This window comes from Loxodonta africana, chromosome 25 (assembly GCF_030014295.1).
Source record: "Loxodonta africana isolate mLoxAfr1 chromosome 25, mLoxAfr1.hap2, whole genome shotgun sequence".
NCBI lineage: Eukaryota > Metazoa > Chordata > Mammalia > Proboscidea > Elephantidae > Loxodonta > Loxodonta africana.
In genome coordinates, this window is record NC_087366.1 from 49144780 (window position 1) to 49164020 (window position 19241).

Below are 19241 nucleotides of genomic sequence, written 5' to 3' on the forward strand. Positions count from 1 at the left end.
CGGTCCACAGTCAAATGCCTTTGCATAATCAATAATACACAGGTAAACATCTTTCTGGTATCTTCTGCTTTCATCCAAGATCCATCTGACATCAGCAATGATATCCCTTGTTTCATGTCCTCTTCTGAATCCAGCTTAAATTTCCAGCAGTTCCCTGTTAACAAACTGCAACCATTTTTGAATGATCTTCAGAAAAATTTTACTTGCATGTGATATTAATGACACTATTAGATAATTTCTGCATTCTGTTGGGTCACCTTTCTTTGGAATGGGCACAAATATAGCTCTCTTCCTGATAGTTGGCCAGGTAGTTGTCTTCCAAATTTCTTGGCAAATTTCTTGTTTGTTCAAACATCTCGATTGGTATTCCACCAATTCTTGGAGTCTTGTTTTTTGCTGATGTCATCAGACTAGCTTAGACTTCTTCTTCAATACTGTTTTAGTCATTTAGTGCTGCCATAACAGAAATACCACAAGTAGATGCCTTTAACAAAGAGAAATTTATTTTCTCACAGTCTAGTAAGGTTGTAAGTCCAAATTCAGGGTGTCGGCTCCAGGGGAAGGCTTTCTCTCTCTGTTGGCTCTGGAGGAAGGTCCTTGTCCTCAATCTTCCCCTGGTCGAGGAGCTTCTCAGGCACAGGGACCCCATGTCCAAAGGATGTGCTCTGCTCCTGGTGCTGCTTTCTTGGTGGTATGAGGTTCCCAACTCTCTACTTGCTTCCCTTTCATCTCTTGAGAGATAAGAGGTGGTGCAGGCCATACCCCAGAGAAACTCCCTTTACCTTGGATCAGGGAGGTGACCTGAGTGAGGGTAGAGATATAATCCCACCCTAATCCTCTCAATATAAAATTACACTCACAAAATGGAGGACAACCACACAATATTGGGAATCATGGCCCAACCGAGTTGATACACACACTTTGGGGAGACATAATTCAATCTATGACAAATACCATCGGTTCTTGATCATATGCTACTTCTGAAATGGCTGAGCAGGAACCAGTTCTTTTCAGTACGATGACTGTATGTTCTTTCCGTTATCTTTTGATGTTTCCTATCTCATTCAAAATTTGTCCACAGGATCCTTCAATATTGCAACTCATGGCCTGAATTTTTTCTTCAGTTTTTTCAGCTTGAGAAATGCCAAGCGTGTTCTTCTATTCTTTCCTTTTGATCTTCCAACTCCCGGTCTTTGCGCATTTCATTGTAATTCTTTGTCTTCTCGTGCCACCCTCTGAAATCCTCTGTTCAGCTCTAGCAAAGCTGGTAAGTGACTTTTTTTTGCCAGTTTCACGTCCAGAGCTCACCTGGCTCACTACACCAATAGGAGTGAAATTTTTTTTTAATTAATTTAGGGTTCTGCACACTGCAGCAATGCAGGTCTAAAACCGACCAGAATCCGATCCTAATTCTTCTGGTTTCTACATATGTTGACATTGAACATGACTCACTTTGAAGAAAGGAAAAGAAGTGGATCCCTGTAACTGGCCAAAGTCATATCTACTTTACAACAACACTTTAAGAGAAAATTAAAAACAAAACACGAGCTATTCAAAAGAGAAGAATGTAAGTAAACTGAGCAAAAAAAATAAAATTCCTGCATTTTCTGAAGGACTATAAGTTATCATTCTCTTTCAGTATTTGCCCAACAGTGTGTGCCTAATGTTTTTAGTGCATATATCCTACTTTCAAAATGGCAAATTTCCAAACAGCAAAATCTAAAAAAAGTAAAAAGTAATTTGTTTTACCTTTCTTTCAGCCTAACTGGCTTAGTCTTGCATACCCAGAGAATTCCAAAACCCCACCCAGGCTCAGCCTAGCAAGGTGGGCACCCAAGTCTGGGAAGTGAGACTGGTGCCAGCTCCTATGGAAGAAGGTCCCATCCACATGTAAATAACATCACAGAAACATACACTCTCGCTTACTGGGAGGCAAAACCCACTTTTCCTGAATCAACATGTGTTGTTAGTAAACATGCAACATTTGCTATCTGTAGGCACACTCACACATGGATGCATATTTTCAAGTTGAAGCCCAAGCCCCTGCCCCTTTGACAGTGTTCACCTAACATTCAGGCACTGTACTCAACCGCCCCCGATGCCACACTGCGTGGTGCAAAGCGAACCATTCACACCCTAATCAGCACAGCACCACTCTTTCGCAAGGGAGTCTCTACCTTGGAAGGCGGAAGAAGGAAGGAGGGGGTAAAACTGCCAGGAGAAAATATCTTCCCAGGACTTTTCTCACCTTCTGGTTTTCAAAAATTGAACCTCAAAAATCTTAATTCTATGAGTCAGAATCAACTCGACAGCAACAGGTTTGGTTTGATTTTTTTTAACGCATTAGAATCCCAATGTAACTCAGAATTTCCAAAATTTTACTCTACACTCCCTCCGGGACCCGGAGGCATTTTCATCCCGATTTTAAATAAATAAGATCAAAGGCCCCCAAAGCACGTCCAATACACAAATTAAACTCCTGTCGGCCCCATGGTGCATCCACAGCACAGTGCCTTCACTGGAATCATCACTCCACTCCACCCCCACCTCATCCTGCTGCCTCTTGAGCAGGTTTTCAGGCCTCACCTGTGAATACCACAGAACTGGAGCGTGGAGGCTATCTGCCTATTGGCAGTGTCCTCCCGAAAGGCCTCAGTGCCTGCCTGCTCTGTTCTGAGGAGAGGAATGCCAAACGTGCTGGGGATCACAAACAGTAAAGAGGTGGGTGCAGAGGACAGGCACTCACATTTGGGAGCACCAACTAGGTACTAGGAAACCCTGGTGGCGTAGTCGTTAAGAGCTACGGCTGCTAACCAAAAGGTCAGCAGTTTGAATCCACCAGGAGCTCCTTGGAAGCTCTATGGGACAGTTCTACTCTGTTCTATAGGGTCGCTATGAGTTGGAATTGACTGATGGAAACGGATTTACGAGGTACTAAGGTGAGTATGATCAAGCCATGGTCTTTTCAATTGCCCCATATACATGCAAAAGTTGGATAATGAAAAAGGAAAAAAAGAAGAAGAAATGGTGTGTTCAAACTGAACACGCAAAGAATATTGAATATACCATGGACTGCCAAAAGAATGAATAAATTAGTTTCAAAAGAAAGACAACCAGGATGTTTCTTAGACACGAGGATGGCAAGACTTCAGCTTGCTTACTTTGGATAAGTCTTCAAGAAAGACCCATAGCTAGAAAAGGACATCATGTTTGGTAAAGTAGAGGGTCAGCAAAAATGAAGGAAACCCTCAATGAGATGGGTTGACATGATAGCTACAATGGACTCAAACGTACCAACCATCATAAAGATGGTGCAGGACTGGGCGACAAAATAGTAGGCTGCACAAAAGCCCTTTGCCTGGGGGAGTGTGTGTGAACCTGGCAGACAGTCCTCACAGGAAAGCCTTGCCCTGAGCGACACCTCCTTACCCAGCCATCTGCCATGCCCACGTCACCCCGGGGGTCCCACAGGCACCTCAAGCTCAGCATGTCCCAAACTGACCTCACCACCCCAGCCCACCCTCCCAGGGCTCCCCATCCTGAGGAATGCTATACCACCACCCACTTCTTCCCAACCCTCCTCACCTCCCCCTAGGGCACCATTCTCCCTCCAGGATGGCTGAGGCAGCCCCTCCAATCCCATCCCCATGCCACTGCCAGGGCAATCAGGTTAAAAGGGAAATCCTATCAAATCACTCCTGGGCTTCTGGGAGTGGCTTCTCCTCCAAGATATCCTAATTCCTAAAGGGACCCAAGAACCTTCATGATGGAATCCCTCCCTGCATCCCCAGCCTTACACTTGCCACGGCCTCCCCACTAACTCTGTACTCCAACCAGGCTGACCCAATTCCTGGAAGCCACAGGGGTTCCCTCCTGCAGCCTTTGCATGTGGACTGCCCCCCCCTTTTCTCCTCACTGGCCCTCAACGTAAGCACCCCTCTCCTGGGAAGCCTTCCCCAACATGCTCCACCCCAAAAGCCTCTTCTGAGTCCTCCCCCATTGTAGCAGTGACCACAGGCTAAATCTGCCTGTGCACCAGGCTTGCTCCCCCAGTGGGCTGTCAACTCCAGGGGGCCAAGGGCCACATCTGTCTGACCCACTTCTGTGTCTCCAACACCCAGCAGTCCTTGATCCAGCACCACTACCAGTTGCCGTCAAGTCAATTCTGACTCGTGGTGACCCATGTGCATCAGAGGAGAACTGTGCTCCACAGGGTTTTCGAGGGCTGTTTTCAGACACAGGCTACCAGGCCTTTCTTCCGAGGCACCTCTGGGTGGACTTAAACTTCCAATCTTTTGTTAGTGGCCAAACCCAGGGTCTCAGACCCACCTGGCACAGAGATTTGTTAAATGAAATGAATGCAACTGGTCCCTCCCAGGTTTGGGAAAAGCTGCTATCTCTGGGGCTGGCTCACACCCAGAATCAAAGGCCTCTAAGGAGCCTGGTCGATGGCAATGGTTCTCAGGCTTTAGCACACATCAGAATCACCCGGAGAACTCATTAAAACACAGAGTGCTGGGCCCCATCCCGAGTTTCTGATCCTGCAGGTTGGGGGACGTGCCTGGAAAGCTGCGTTTCTAACAAGTCCCCAGAGCTATTGATGCTGCTGTCCCAGCACTGGCTTTGAGAAGTTGTTCTGGAGGAAGAGGGGAAAGGGAGAAGAGGTAGCCCAAGGCCAGTCAGGAAGTCTAAACAGAGATCCTTCCCTAAAAGTCCCTACCAGCCCATGTACTCCCAGCAAGTCTGGTTCACCCTTAAACACAGATCTCCCACCTGCCCCTTCTTTTTCTACTATTCCCTCAACCCAGTTAAACCCAGTGCCGTCGAGTCGATTCCAAAATGAAAAGGGAAATCAGAAGTGAATGAGATTAAAGTCAGTGACCCACAGAGCCGGTCACAAGGGCATCTCACGACTGTCCCTTCAACTGCTCTGCAGAAAGGCCCGTTTAATGCTCTCAGGAGGTCCGGGGGCAGCAGAAGGCCACTCACTAAGGTTTTTGTCGCTTTGGGCATAAACAGTCACAAGTTCTAGCCTGCCTGGGAACTGAAAACTTCCCTTCCATCCTTAAACTTTTCTCTTTTATTATTAGAAAAAGGGAACACGAATTGACTGTTTCCTCCAAGGACTGACTCAAAAGCATATATGCATTAGGGAAAAGACTTCTGAACCCAAACCCATGAGTTTCTGCCAGGTTTGGCCTTCGCTTCAGCTTTTAAAATCACACACAAGGGACCATCACTTAAATATCTGAGCCGACTCCAAGCTTCTGTCTAGTAGGGTTGGCCTCAGGGTCTCTGTCAGCAGGTTCAGAAATATTCTAACACGCTATGAACTTTCAAAAGAAACTGAATACATAAAAAAGAATCTAGGAGAAGAGAGAGACAAACTGGGTCTATCTTTCCCCTGTCAGTCAGCCCAGTCCTGGTGAGTCAAGCCCTGACATAGGGAGACAGACCACTAAAGAGCATCACGCCAACAGCTGCCTAGAACCTCCAGAATACCCCAAGCCTGCACTCCTACCAGCAATGCCCCTCCCTCTCCTCCCCAGGCCATCGTGCCCATCACTATCCAAGAATCCCACCAAAGCCTTTTAAATCATATTTCCTTAAAAATGTATGTGTGTAATGATACAGTTACAAGAATGTAATTGTTGGAGAAATAGCAGTATACCCATAAGGTGGAATGCTACTCAGCCATTTCAAATGACACTGTTAAGTGAATTTATTAACAAATAAAGCCTTTCATATTGCCACATGAAAAAAAGCAGGTTACAAAACAGTATTATCCTTTCTTTTGGAAAGGGGAGAAGATGGATGGATGATGGATAGACGAATGGACGGATGAACGGATGGATGGATGATGAATGACAGATGGAGAGAAAGAGAGAGAGCATGTAAAACATTAACAATGGTTTTCCCTGGGTGGGGGGATGACAGATTTTTATTTTCTTCACTTTCTTTACATTTTCTAAAATTTTTTACAAAGGACATGTACTATTTTACAGAAGAAAGCAAAATATATAAAAACATTCTTCAATACTTTTTCTTAAAATAAAAAGAAAGCAAGCACACAAATGTTAATTTAAAAAACTGTTCCAAGCCCCTTAAGTGGTTATCCAGGGCGGGGTAAGCAGAGGATTTAGAGACGGATCAGAAGGCTATAAATAATGCCTCTCCTTGCCCTCGTTCAGCCACCATCCTTCATCAGAAGACAACTGCCCCCAGTGGACCGCCAGGCACACAGAACACAGCCATCCCACTTTGAGGCCAGAGGCTCAGCTCCTCTTCTCAGGAGAGTGGTGAGAACATCACTTGGCACATGCAGACAGCAGGTCTGCCAGCTTTGCCTAATGTTGGCCCCTTAGTTAAAGGGTAGAAATAATTAATGAGTCTTTCCCCCCAAAAGAAGCAGGATCCTAGATTAGATCAGTGCAAGTGCAATAAAAACAAAAAACCCACACCAGTTGCTGTCGAGTCGACTCCGACTCATCGAAACCCTCTAAGTGCAGCAGTGACCACATCTGACCACATCTCCTGAACCAAAAATTAAGATGTAATATGACTAATGCCCGACTGGGGTGGGGGTCAGCAAGCTACGGCCCTCAGGCCAAATCCAGCCTTGACAGCTGTTTTTGTAAATAAAGTTTTATTCATATTCATTCATTTACTTTTTTTTTTTTTTTGCTGCAATAGAGTCGAGTAGTTGCAAGAGAGGCCTATGGCCCATAAAGCCTAAAATATCTTAAAATATTTACTATCTGGCCCTTTACAGAAAAAGCTTGTCAACCCCTATCTAGGACAACAGAGTAAAATATAACCTCAAATTATAGATTTCCCAGGAAATCTACAAAGGTCAGTCCCCAGAGTTGTATCAGAGCAGCCCAGTAAGGCTGGTGCTGAGGCGAGGACCCCATTACAGTTCTGCTCCTGACAGAGAGACAGACTTACCTCATCACCTGCCCACTACCTGGGAAGGCCCAAGATTGGAACTGGACAAGGGAGAGGCTGTGATGGCAACCTTTTACTTGGTCACCCAGTACAGGGCGGTCCCTAAGTGCTGCTCATGAAGTGTCAGGCCTGGAGGAAGGGGGGGCCAGAGGCTGACTTCCTGTACATCTCTTCTCCCTCCTCCTACCATTGTAGGAGCTCACAGCTGTGACCAATGTTACCTGCATCCCCTCTCCTCACCCTATGCTGACGAGTGCCAGTGTGGGTCCATGGCTTGCTCTTGAGCCAATATAAGCCCATCCCTTCCCCTCAGTGGCCCCCATAACAAGAGGCTCCTCGCCATGCAAGCATGGGGTGTGTGCATGTATGTGGATGTAGGCGCTGTCACTCAGAGGACAGACACAGGCAGACAGACAGGCTGACGTGGATGGCTGCCTCTGCCACAAAGCTCATACAGAGCTCCTCTTGACTGCAGGGCAGGCTGCAGGGTGAGTTCAAATAATGACTCTGTCAGTGACACGCTAACCCATTGCCACCAAGTTGATTCTCACTCATGGTGACCCTACGGGACAAAACAGAACTGCCCCCAGGGAGGTTCCACGGAGCGCTTTGTGGATTCGAACTACCGACCCTTTGGTTAGCAGCCACAGCACTTAACCACTACACCACCAGGGTTTCCGATGACATGCTAGTGTGACCTAAATGAAGTCATTTCAGCATATCTTGATGCTTCAGTTTCCACATCAACAGTGTTGACAGGAGTGAAGTAAATAACCCACATCGCAGCACTTAGGATGGTGCCTGGCACACAGTAGGTGCTCCAAAATTGTTAGCTGACATGATTTGCAATGTACTGTGACCACACAGTCACCCCGGAATGAGGTTCTGACTTGGCAAGACTGAAAGGCCCATGAATGAGATCAGAGTCTGGATACCCTTTTATTTATATCTCCAACACTCCCTGCTAAGTACAGTACCACATGTGACTCAGGAAGGCAGAGTCGTATGGGCAGGACAGTTGCAGTCTCTCTCCGGGCTTATTTAGCGCTGAGGCATCTTTCAGGAGAGGCATTCCAGAGACGCTGTGAGCACCCTCGGCACTGCTGTATCGCACACCACCATCTGCCACTGCACAGTCAGGGGCCATTCTTACAGGGCAGACAGCGGGGTGGGGGGGCAAAAACCTGACTCCTGTGAGCAACCCGTGCTCCAAGCCACTGCACGCCCTGCTGCCAAATTTATCTTCCTAAAATGTATTTCCATCAAATGGCTCCTCACTGTCTGCAGAGTAAAGCCCAAACGCCTGAGCCTGGGGTTTAAGGCCCTCATAGTCAGGCCTCTACCCCAGTTCCCCTCTGCTGCAGCCTCTGCTTACACCTGCTCTGTGTGAACTCCGCTCCAGTCCACCAGGTCCTATCCCATGTGGCCCCCTCCTGTCCCAGGCAGCATGCCTCCCCCTTCGTCTCTGCACTGGCTGAGTGTGAGCCTTGGGGCCTGGGAACCAGCTCTGCCCTTGTCTGGCTGGGCAGCTCTGGGCCAGTTACTGACCATTCTATCTGCTTCCCGACCTGGAAATTACAAGGTCAGTTCTTACAGCGTCTGATCTAAATGAGAGCAGGGGAAGTACTTTGAAATGTACAGCAGTACCATATAAATTCAAGGATTTGTTACTACACAGGCTGTAACGTGACTCAGCTCTGATCTAAGTCTTCTCAAGAGCCATTTTTTCTGAGCACATGCAGCTGCCCTAAGCCTTCCAGTGTGGTCAGATACATACACATGTGTTTTCTCCTCAACCAAACCATAAGCTCCTTGTGGCCAGGCTCTCATCTCAGATGAGTCCTTCCCCACTCCCACGCCACACACAGGCTGATCCTGAGCACACATTTACAGGTGTTAGGTGCACTCACAAAACCACCGTCCCACATATACATATATATATACACACACACACATATATATACACCCACTGCCATCGAGTCAATTCTGACTCATAGCAACCCTATAGGACAGAGTAGAACTGCCCCATAGAGTTTCCAAGGAACGCCTGGTAGCTTGTAACCACTGCGCCATCAGGGTTTCCAGTTTAAAGAAAGCCCGTTAAATGACTGCTTTACTTGAAAACCCTCCCCTCAACAACACCCTGGGGCCCCCAGCCCAGGCTCCTTATTCATCTTCCAGTGGGAAACCCTGCTGGCGCGGTGGTTAAGAGCGACGACTGCTAACCAAAATGTCAGCAGTTTGAATCCGCCAGGCACTCCTTGGAAGCCCTATGGGGCAGTTCTATGCTGTCCTGTAGGGTCGCTATGAGTCGGAATCGACTTGACGGCAATGGGTTTGGTTGGTTTGGGGCCTTTAAATTTGACCAAAATACTGTGGGTGGCTGTGGTAAACTGAGTAATGGCCCCCTAAATATGCTCATATCCTAATCCCTGCAACCTGTGAATACGTTACCTTATACTGTAAAAGGGACTTCACAGGTGTGATTAAAGAGCTGGAGCTGGAGGATTATCCAGGTGGGCCCAATGTGATCCCCAGGGTCCTTTATAAGAGGAAGGCTAGAGGCTCAGAGTCAGAGGGAGATGTGAGACAGAGGCAGAGGTTGGAATGACAGGATCACAAACCAGGGAATGCAGGCAGCCTCTTGAGGCCAGGAAAGGCAAGAGCACCAGAAGGCAAGCAGTCCCAGGCCCCAAGGCTCACAGCCAGTGCAGAGAAGAAGGGGCAGGCGAGCCACCTGGGACAGCGATTTTAGCTCAGTGAGACACGTTCTGGACTTCTGACCTCCAGAGCTGTACGATAGTAAGGCTGTGTGGTTTAATGCCACTAAGTTTGCGGTAATTTGTTATGGCACCAACAGGAATCAAATACAGAGGCTGTTTTATACAAAGGCAAACCATTGGGTTGAGGAGAGGGGCTGTCTTCTGGAATCATTTCCAGATAAGTCCTCTAAAGTGACTTCATTTGGTCACTCCATGTGGGCCAACTAAGTGCCAGGCACTGTGTAGATGCTGGAATATGGCACAGGGCAGCTAAAAACACATTCTTATTCCTGGCGACAAAGAGTTCTGTCAGCTCTCAGCGTGAATACGCCCCCTTCTCCTACAAGCCTCTCTCCCAGGCTTGGTTTAACATTCGAACCATTATTGAGTACTTATTATAAGCCAGGCACTGTGCACGCACTGGGGTTACCACGGTGTCCAAGCAGAGGTCCTGCCCTCAAAATACATCTCATTACTTTTTATATTCTTAATGTTTCAAAGGGTTTTGATTTTTCAAAACACTTTCACTTCAGATTTAATATTTCAGTGAAAGAGTAATAATAACAAGAACAGCTACCATTTATTATTTCTCTTTTATGTGCCTGTTATTTTATATTATCTCTAACCCTTAGGTCAACCCTGTTAAGTATTATTATTCCCATTTAAAACTGAAGCTCAGCAAGGGTAAGAAATATTCTTCTCCAAGTCCCAAAGCTATCAAGTGCTGGGCCTACCCATGCTTATCTGACTCCAGGGTCAAGCTCCTTCCTCTTACAGCCTAGGAAGCTAAGAGACAAATAGACAAGAAACCTGCCCCAAGTGAATAACATTTTCAAAAAATCCACAGCCACTCACTGGGAGACAAGCAAGGTTCACGCCCTGTCTACCCAGTTGGAGAAAACTATGACTCATAAAAATATGGAGCTGGCTGGGCTCTCAGGGCCATCTGGCCAAGCTCCGCACTCCTGAGAGCTCCACGGCCAGGGGGTGCCATACCTCTCAGCACCAGCAACCCCACCCATTAGGGACAAAACTTGGTCCTGAAAGCAGTTCTGTCCCAGTCATAAATGGCAGACAGGGGCAGGGGCCCCACACTGAAGAGCACCTCTGGGTATACAAGAACAGAAAGGAGTGCTGGGTATGTCACCCTCAGTCTTGCTGTACTGACCCCAGTACCAAACTTTATTAGTGTCACTTCCAAATACCATACACAGGGCAGTTTTGACACCTGCACATGTCACTGATACATAGGTCAATTAACGTGTTCTGCCACTGGGGTCCCCTGCAACCCTTTGGTATTACATGTGTATGTAAAACCCTAGTAGTTTTTAAAACTAGTGAGTCAACTCAGATGAACGGACAACCCTAGACTGACAATTCACAAAGAGAAATAAGAAGAGGATCAGCAGAGGTGACAGGAGGATGTATCCTGGGGGATGGACGGCTGGCTCCCAGCTGACTTCCACCCTCCTTTGTCTGCAGGACTAGGTCCATAGGTGCTGGAACAGCCTTCAAGGCCTTTTACTATGGGCCCCAAGACACCTTCCCACCTTTAAATCTCGAGACTTCCCTCCATGCCCCAATGCTTCAGCCAGAATGGGCCCCCTACCCCACCCCAACTCTCTAACCATCCACCCCTGGTTTTCCTACTTCCACATGCTGCTTCCTCCTTCTCATCCTCCTCCTCCTAGGATACCATTTCCCCTGCCGAGATCCTCCTCCTCCTCCTCCTCCTGGAATACCATTTCCCCTGGCGAAATACTCCTCCTCCTCCTGGAATACCATTTCCCCTGGCGAAATACTCCTCCTCCTCCTCCTCCTCCTTCTCCTGGAATACCATTTCCCCTGCCGAGATCCTCCTCCTTCTCCTCCTCCTGGAATACCATTTCCCCTGGCGAAATACTCCTCCTCCTCCTCCTCCTCCTCCTCCTCCTGGAATACCATTTCCCCTGGCGAAATCCTCCTCCTCCTCCTCCTCCTGGAATACCATTTCCCCTGGCGAAATCCTCCTCCTCCTCCTCCTGGAATACCATTTCCCCTGGCGAAATCCTCCTCCTCCTCCTCCTCCTCCTCCTCCTCCTCCTGGAATACCATTTCCCCTGGCGAAATTCTCCTCCTCCTCCTCCTCCTCCTCCTCCTGGAATACCATTTCCCCTGGCGAAATACTCCTCCTCCTCCTGGAATACCATTTCCCCTGGCGAAATCCTCCTCCTCCTCCTCCTGGAATACCATTTCCCTGGCAAAATCCTCCTCCTCCTCCTCCTCCTCCTGGAATACCATTTCCCCTGGTGAAATTCTCCTCCTCCTCCTCCTCCTGGAATACCATTTCCCCTGGTGAAATCCTCCTCCTCCTCCTCCTCCTCCTCCTCCTCCTCCTCCTCCTCCTCCTCCTCCTCCTTCTGGAATACAACTTCCCCTGTCAAAATCCTACTATCCTGATGAAATGTTAAATTCACCACAGTGGTCACCCCATCCCCAAGTCACTTCTTTTCCTTTGAATTCCCTCATCTCTTGATGGTCCACGGTCACCAAACAATGCACTATGTGGTAACCCTTGTGCACCCGTCCCTAACTGCATGGAAGCTCCAGGAGGGAAGAGACCTAGCTTACCCAGGTCTACATTCCCCATGGGTTGGGCACTCTGTCTCGTACATGCCAAGAGTCTAATACCCACATGATTCAGTGTGGCAGGGCCCAGACACCAGGGTGCTCCCTCATTAGATCCCAGAACCAAAGTCACAACGGGGGCTGCAGAGCACCAGGGAAACGTGTGGGTGCCATCACCTGGGATGATTCCTCAGTTTCACTCCACTCCTTGCTTATGAGAGAACTGACAGGAGAGAAGGGGAGAAAAAAATACAGCAGGCAGTTGTTCTCAGAAGACACATCTGCCCGGCCCACTAAACACAAACTGCACACACACAAGCTTGACCAGGAAACCCAGCAACCTGACCCGTAACACCAGGCCCAGCCCTTTGCTCTACCAGGCACCAGCTATAAACATGGTCAGGATGAAGACTGCCAAACTTTTTTTTCCCCCAGTTTCAGAAAGATTTGAGATGTTTGCTCAAGCACCTGTCAAAGAGTAACCACCTGCAGGTTACAAGGCAATAGATCCTTATCTTCACCCTCTTTGAGCCAGGATTAGTGCCAAGCAGAAAATGGGCTGGGCAGAGAACAAACACTGGGCTAACCACCCCAGGCTCTGGCTCTGAACTTACATTTTCTTCTTGTATAAACAGTTCCCAGGACCCCTCATCACCCCACGGGATGGCAGGAGCACTGCCACCAGGTCCTGGAGTTCCAGACATCACAAGGAATGCACCAAGGGGTGCTAGAAGAGGCCCAGATCCAGGCCCAGCTTGGCCACTAACCACCAGTGACCTCAGGCACACTGGTTCCCCTGTGTGGGCCTGTGTTTCCTCATTTCCTCTGGTAAAATGAGGCGACTGACCTAGAGGATCTCCAGTTTCCGGAGATTGGGACAGGACCGTTTACCCGCTGAGCTGAGCGCAGAAGGTCAAACAGTACACAGCTGTTCTGAAAACTGGAATTTAACAGAATCTAGAATTTTTTTTTTTTTTTTAGAAAGAATAATGAGAAAAAGAATGTAGGCACTGCCCCTTCTAGACAGCCTATGAAAACAACGGCAGGGGAGGGCTGGGGCTAGCCCCCACTTCACAAAGGTCCAGGGGGGAAATCAAGCAGTCACTCAGGAGTCAGACATCTGGGAAAACCCAGTGGGATGGTGCAGAAGTGGGAGAGAGGGAGGGGCTGGGGTAGTGGTTACTTGGCTGCACGCACCTGTCAAACGTGCAGAACTACACAGTGGAAAGGGTAAATTTGTGCACAAATTACGCACCAATACAAAAAGATGGAAAAACAAGTTCCACAGGTACCTCAGCTCCCTTGTGTCTAAAACTAACATCACCATCCTCTCCAAACAGCTCCTCCTCCCCCTGCACCCTCTGTTTTGAGCGACACCATGATCCAGCCATTCAACTTTCCCCAAAACTTAAACTCTCAGCCATGTCCAACCAGCACTTGGTCTAGAAATCCTACCTGCATAAATTCTACTGCTCCAGGCCTTGCATTGCACCTCCTGCACCTCCCCACACACACCACCCCCTGTGACTCAGGCCACCCTCACTTCTCACAAGCTACCTTATCAGGTTCCTCCCACAACCACCTGACCTGACTTCAACCCGCTCTGGCCCTGCACCCTGCAATCTGGCCACACCAGACTTCTCTGCCATGCTACAAGGCCCACAAGCCCCCTTAGACCCTAAAGGTCCACATCCCCAGGCCTTTGCCCCTGTTCGGACCTCAGCCTATGAAGCTCTTCTCCCTGCCTGATACCACGCTCAGCCTTCAGGACCCAGCTCCTAAGCCTCCAGTCCAGAGAGCCATTTCCCAGCCCCTTTTCCAGCAGAACCAGCATGGCTCCCAGCTCTGAGTCCCCACAACAGTCAGTTTATGCCCCCTTTAGGTCTGCGGAGTTGCCTCGTACCCACTCATCTTCCCCAGCACTATGTGCACCTGCAGAGCAGGGAGACCACCTCCCTTACTTTCCTGGCACGCAGCCTGCAGGTAGACCCTCCTGAATAGCAGGTGCTCAGGGAACCTTTCGGGCAGAACGGAATTGTCTGGGGCAGCGTGCCAAGCCATCCTGGCCCCAACCCCACTGCTGAGATAGAATGCCAAAGAAGAACAAGTGGCAGCAACCCTGTTGGAGGGACCTAAACTCAAAATTGCAGCTCACGGGGGCTGCTTCTACAGGAAAGACGGGAGACTCATTCCAATGTGCTCCCTAAGCTAGCCTCCCATCATGCCCCTCACACTCCATACCCTATGGTGAACTAGACTACACTCACCCCAATGCCTTTGCTCAGGGAGCCACTGTCTGGACCAAGGCTACTGAAAGTGTGGCCCACAGATAACATCGCCCACAATGAGATATGTGTGTACAAACTTTTATAGCAATTTTGCATTGCCATGACTCTTGCATTGTGTTTTTCAAGAGCAATAAATGCGGGAGCGGGGAATAAAACCTGGTCTTTCACACAGTTTGAGAAGCACTGCTCCCCACCCCACCTCCTCCTGAGGAAATCCTGCTCATCCTCAGAGGCCCAGCTAAAATACCTTCTCTCAGAAGTCTTTCAGTTCCCAAAAGCTAGAAGTGGTCTGACCTAGGGTCCCTCATGCAAACCACACTGAGGGCATGTAGGTGGGACCTGTGTACCCCATACTTTAAGTTCTCTGAGGTCAGGGACCTGGTCTTGTTCACCTTTTCTATTCCCCACAATGCCTGTCTCAAGGCAGACAATCCATATTTGTTTAACGTGGAGTAAATAACCACAGAAGCACCTATGATTCCCAAGCAGGCTTTTCAGGGGCAGACCTGGAGGGCCCTGACCCTTGGGGCACACCAGGCACTTTCCAGATTTAGACCAAGCTGAATCTCTCTCCCCCAGCCCAGGCTACCTCTCCTGCATATTCAACAAAATTGAGCTGGGGGGAGGGGACAAAAAGCAAGTCAAAAAGGGGACTCACTGCTTAGGCAGCACTGGGTTTCTGTTAATGGTGGTAAATAATTTGGTACAGGATAGTGGTGATGGCTGCCCAACATGATGAATGTAATCAATGTCACTGAACTCTACATGGAAGAATTGTTGAGATGGCAAATGTTTTTGTATGTAGTTTTACCACATAAAACTAAATTAAAAAAAAAAAATGCAAGTCAAGCTCTCTCAAGACATGAACTCGGTTACTGCCCAACAACAGATTCTGCAACATCCTCAGATGCCAGTTGGAGTGAAAAACACTCCTGAACTCTCCCATGAATTTTTCTGTGCATACACACACTGAAAATAAATCACACCCAAGTATGAGGAATAAAGAGATTTCCAGGATCATTTCCAACTTTAAATATCCTGTGGTCCCCTGATCTCAAAGTGAAAGGTCAAGCATAGCAAAAGGCCTGTGACTCCACAACAAACAACATGCTTGCGGACAGACCAATGGACACCCACTGGGGTTTCCCAAGGTACCTGGACAAGCCCCTCTCCAGGTATCTCACTCAGTGTCCTGGCCCCACCACAGGGTCATCAGACTCCAGCCCTCCCACTGGTGCAATTCCAGAAAGAGCAGGGTGACCTAGGCAGCCCCCATGCTCCCACCACCTCTCCTTCCCACTGGCTCTCCCGAGTTTCTGGCTCTTAACAGGAATGCCAGAACTATATATCCAGATACCACTGTCAAATCAAGACAACTCTCTAACCAAATATTCCTGTCTAATTTTGCACACAGCTCCAGTTTCAACTGACAAAGATAATGACTCAATGCCCACGGCTCTTAATGGAAAATTATCCTGCCAAGTTTGGAGCTTCCCAATAATAGACTTTTTTAAACTTCTCTTTGAGAAGTGACCCCCCTGTCCTGAATCTTTTCTACAAGCAACAAAGGGCATCCCAAAGACCCTGCAACTGACCAAGGAATGATACAGGAAAACCCTGATACATCCCCAGAGCATGAGTTGACAACCAGAAAAGGAAATTTAGGGTAGGGGCTTAGGATTTTTCCTTGCGCAGGCCTTACACAATAATCACTGTTTTTCATTTTTCTGTATCTGCATCAGTTTGGGACTCAGACAGTTGAGGCATAAATTCCAGGCAAAATCTGGACTTAGAAGTAAAGCATCTTTCTCTAAACAAAAAGAAACGGCACACTATCTTTATGACACCACTGCTTCGATCAACTATAAAAGAAAACCAAACCAAACCCATTGACGTCAAGCCAATCTCAACTCAGAGCGACCCTATAGAACAGAGTAGAACCGCCCCATAGGGTTTCCAAGGAGCAGCTGGTGGATTCGAACTGTCAGCCTCTTGGTTAACAGCCAAGCTCTTAAGCACTGCACCATCAAGGCCCCAACATGTCATAGTGCACCATGACCTTCCCAGGAAGCCTCTCTAAAGGAAGAGGCAGGTGGTACATGTACATATACACACGTACATGTGAAACGCAGCCAGACACTCACTTCCTGCATACACAGGTCTGACTCCATCCCAAATCACAAGACACAGAGCTGTCTGAGCAAAAAGTGAGGGTGAGTAAAGCGTTACCATGGAAAACCCACCTCTGGATAAAACCTTTCTGCCAGCATTTAGATAGCTTAAACTTGTCTGCTTGCTATTCAAAAGCTGTTCCAATAGTTGTTTCATATGAACACTCCCCAAAGTTTTCCAAGGTCCCCAAAGGCAAATGCCACCAGTCTCCTACTTCTTTTACACTCCCCATGCAGCCAATCACTGCTAGGTAAATGCCCATGGAACCCAGCCTCCTAGCTCTCCACTGGCAGGTGGGGTCAATCTACATGATGTCTACCAGTGGTCTGGGGCAGGGGACACAACACTACCCAACTACAGGTCCCCAAAAGGCCCTGGCAACACAGAGAGACGCTTTTTGGAGTCTTAGATCAGTAGCTGTCAACCCCTATAAGGAACAGTTGGCAATGTTTGGAGACATTTTTGATTGTCACACCTGGAGGGGAGGTGCTACAGGCATCTAGTGGGTAGATGCCAGGGATGCTACTACACACATCTTCCAACACACAGGCCAGCCCTCCACAACAGAGAATTATTCGGTCCAAAACGTCAGTACTCCCATGGTTGAGAAGCCCTGTCTCACATGACATTCCAGTTCTGAGGGAGGTGTAGAGGTGCAGAAACCACCAGGTTCACTTTTTCTTCGAGTCACCTGAGGCCAGGCCAACACTTAGAGCAACTTTGCATTGTCTACGTTATTCACAAGGCTCAACAAAACCGCCCAAAGCCATTGCTTGAGTCTTGAAGATGCTGCTCCTATGAGCCACCAGCTCCCCTTTTGTCTTTTTTCAGGAGAGTCTTCCTCCAACAGAGACAGTCTCCCAACAGCCCTCTTGCGAGAATGACCCACCCATCCATGGCATACAACTGGCAGGCTGACATTAATTCATGCTCAAACCCTTTGGCAAGGAGGTAGGCCTGGCATGCCCAGTTCTCAGGCCTCTGTCACGTAGACCCAAGGCCCAAGTGTGCGTGGACAAGTTTTCCAGTGGGCTGCAGGCCCGACCCAAGCTGGGAAGCTGCACAAGCCTCACCCTTCAGAAGGTTTATATCTCTCACCCAAATGGAGGGTCTCAGCACCCAGACCTGCCCCTGCACCGTTCCCTCCGGGGAACCCAAGCACATGGGAAAACCGGCCTGGGTTTGGCAGAGGGGAGCTGTGTGGCCACTATGCATCCAGTGGGGCCCAGGCTCGAGTTTAGGGGATTAAGCCCAAAGCACTCACAAGACCTCTAACGTCTGGAGAAGTAGCAGGAAGGACCAAAGAAAAAAGCAAACAAAAGAAAGGACCCCAAACCTCCACCTGTGAAACCCAACAGCTGGCTCTGGCCAAGGGAACCAAAGTTCAGACACAAACCTGCACCCTGACGCAGTTAGAGCCCCTCAGTCACGGGTGAAAATTGCACGGGGGCCCGGGAGTGACGAGAACCCTATCGTGAGAAAACGAAGCAGGAACGCTCTACTGGAGACCACGAGGCACGGACTTTGGAGCAGCCGGTCACCAGGGCTTCCTTGAGCGTAACGGGGACCCATGGCTCGGCACATGGGCCTCATCCCCTCCTCGAGGCTGGTCCGGATGGGAGAAGGTGGGTGCGGAGGTAGGCGACAGCTACAGAGCCCCCACCCCGCATCCTGAAGCGCGCCCACCCCAGAGCTCCAGGCAATTCAAACTTGCCAAGGTGAAACCGCAATGTCACTTAGGGAGAATGCAAGAAGGGCCCAGGCGTGTGCTAAGCCCGGCTCTGGCCGCAGGCAGACGGCGCCCCGGGCACGCGACAGGCCGAAGGGCAGCAGCCTTACCTGGCTGCTGGAGCCTGGGATCCGCGGTCACCTTCGCGCAGCGCCCGCGCGCTCACCGCAGCGCTGAGGCCCAGCACGCGCTCCGGATCTGTTTACCAACTCGCCCGCGCCCGGGGAGACCCAGCGCCGGGCCAGCCCCCGCCCCGCCGGCCTCTCCCATTGGCTGCGCAGCTGTCGCCGGCCGAACGCCGCGCAGCTCCGGGAAGCGTGCTCGGCCCGTGCACCAGGCCTGCGGCCAATCAGGACCGGGGGCGGAGCGAGAGGAACCAATGGGCGGTATCTCTAGCGAGCAGGTCCCCGCCCATTCTCCCCTCTGGCACCTCCCAGCTGCCCTTTCCCCTTGTTGGGACCGCCCGGGCTGCGTGCCTGCGGTGGTGCTGGGGCGCGGTGCGCGTGCGCCCGGAGAACGGGCTTTCTCCGTGGCCAGGTGCTGTAAGTGGCCGCGGGGTGGGCTGTTCGTCCGTCCCTCCCTCCTGCTCTCCGGGCTGTAGAAGCCGAGACTCCAAGCAGGTCTGGGAGGGGAGGCCCTGGAAGAGCCGGCGGGCCTGCGGCCGGCCGCGGAAGGGGTACCTCCTCGAGGACGGGGGAGGCTGCCCCTTGCTCCGCCTTAGGGAGCCACGGCCCC

At 49.6% G+C, this 19241-nt stretch overlaps 1 protein-coding gene across 2 annotated transcripts in view; it reads right to left on the reverse strand.

Moving 5' to 3' along the window:
- COQ8A (coenzyme Q8A) overlaps positions 1-18726 on the reverse strand; it is a 50386-nt gene extending 31660 nt beyond the window's left edge. For both annotated transcript variants that reach the window (XM_064276785.1, XM_003411023.4), the window contains exon 1: positions 18617-18726. The gene's annotated coding sequence lies outside the window, so the exon portion shown is untranslated. The remainder of the gene's footprint in view (positions 1-18616) is intronic.
- Positions 18727-19241: the final 515 nt, after the last annotated feature.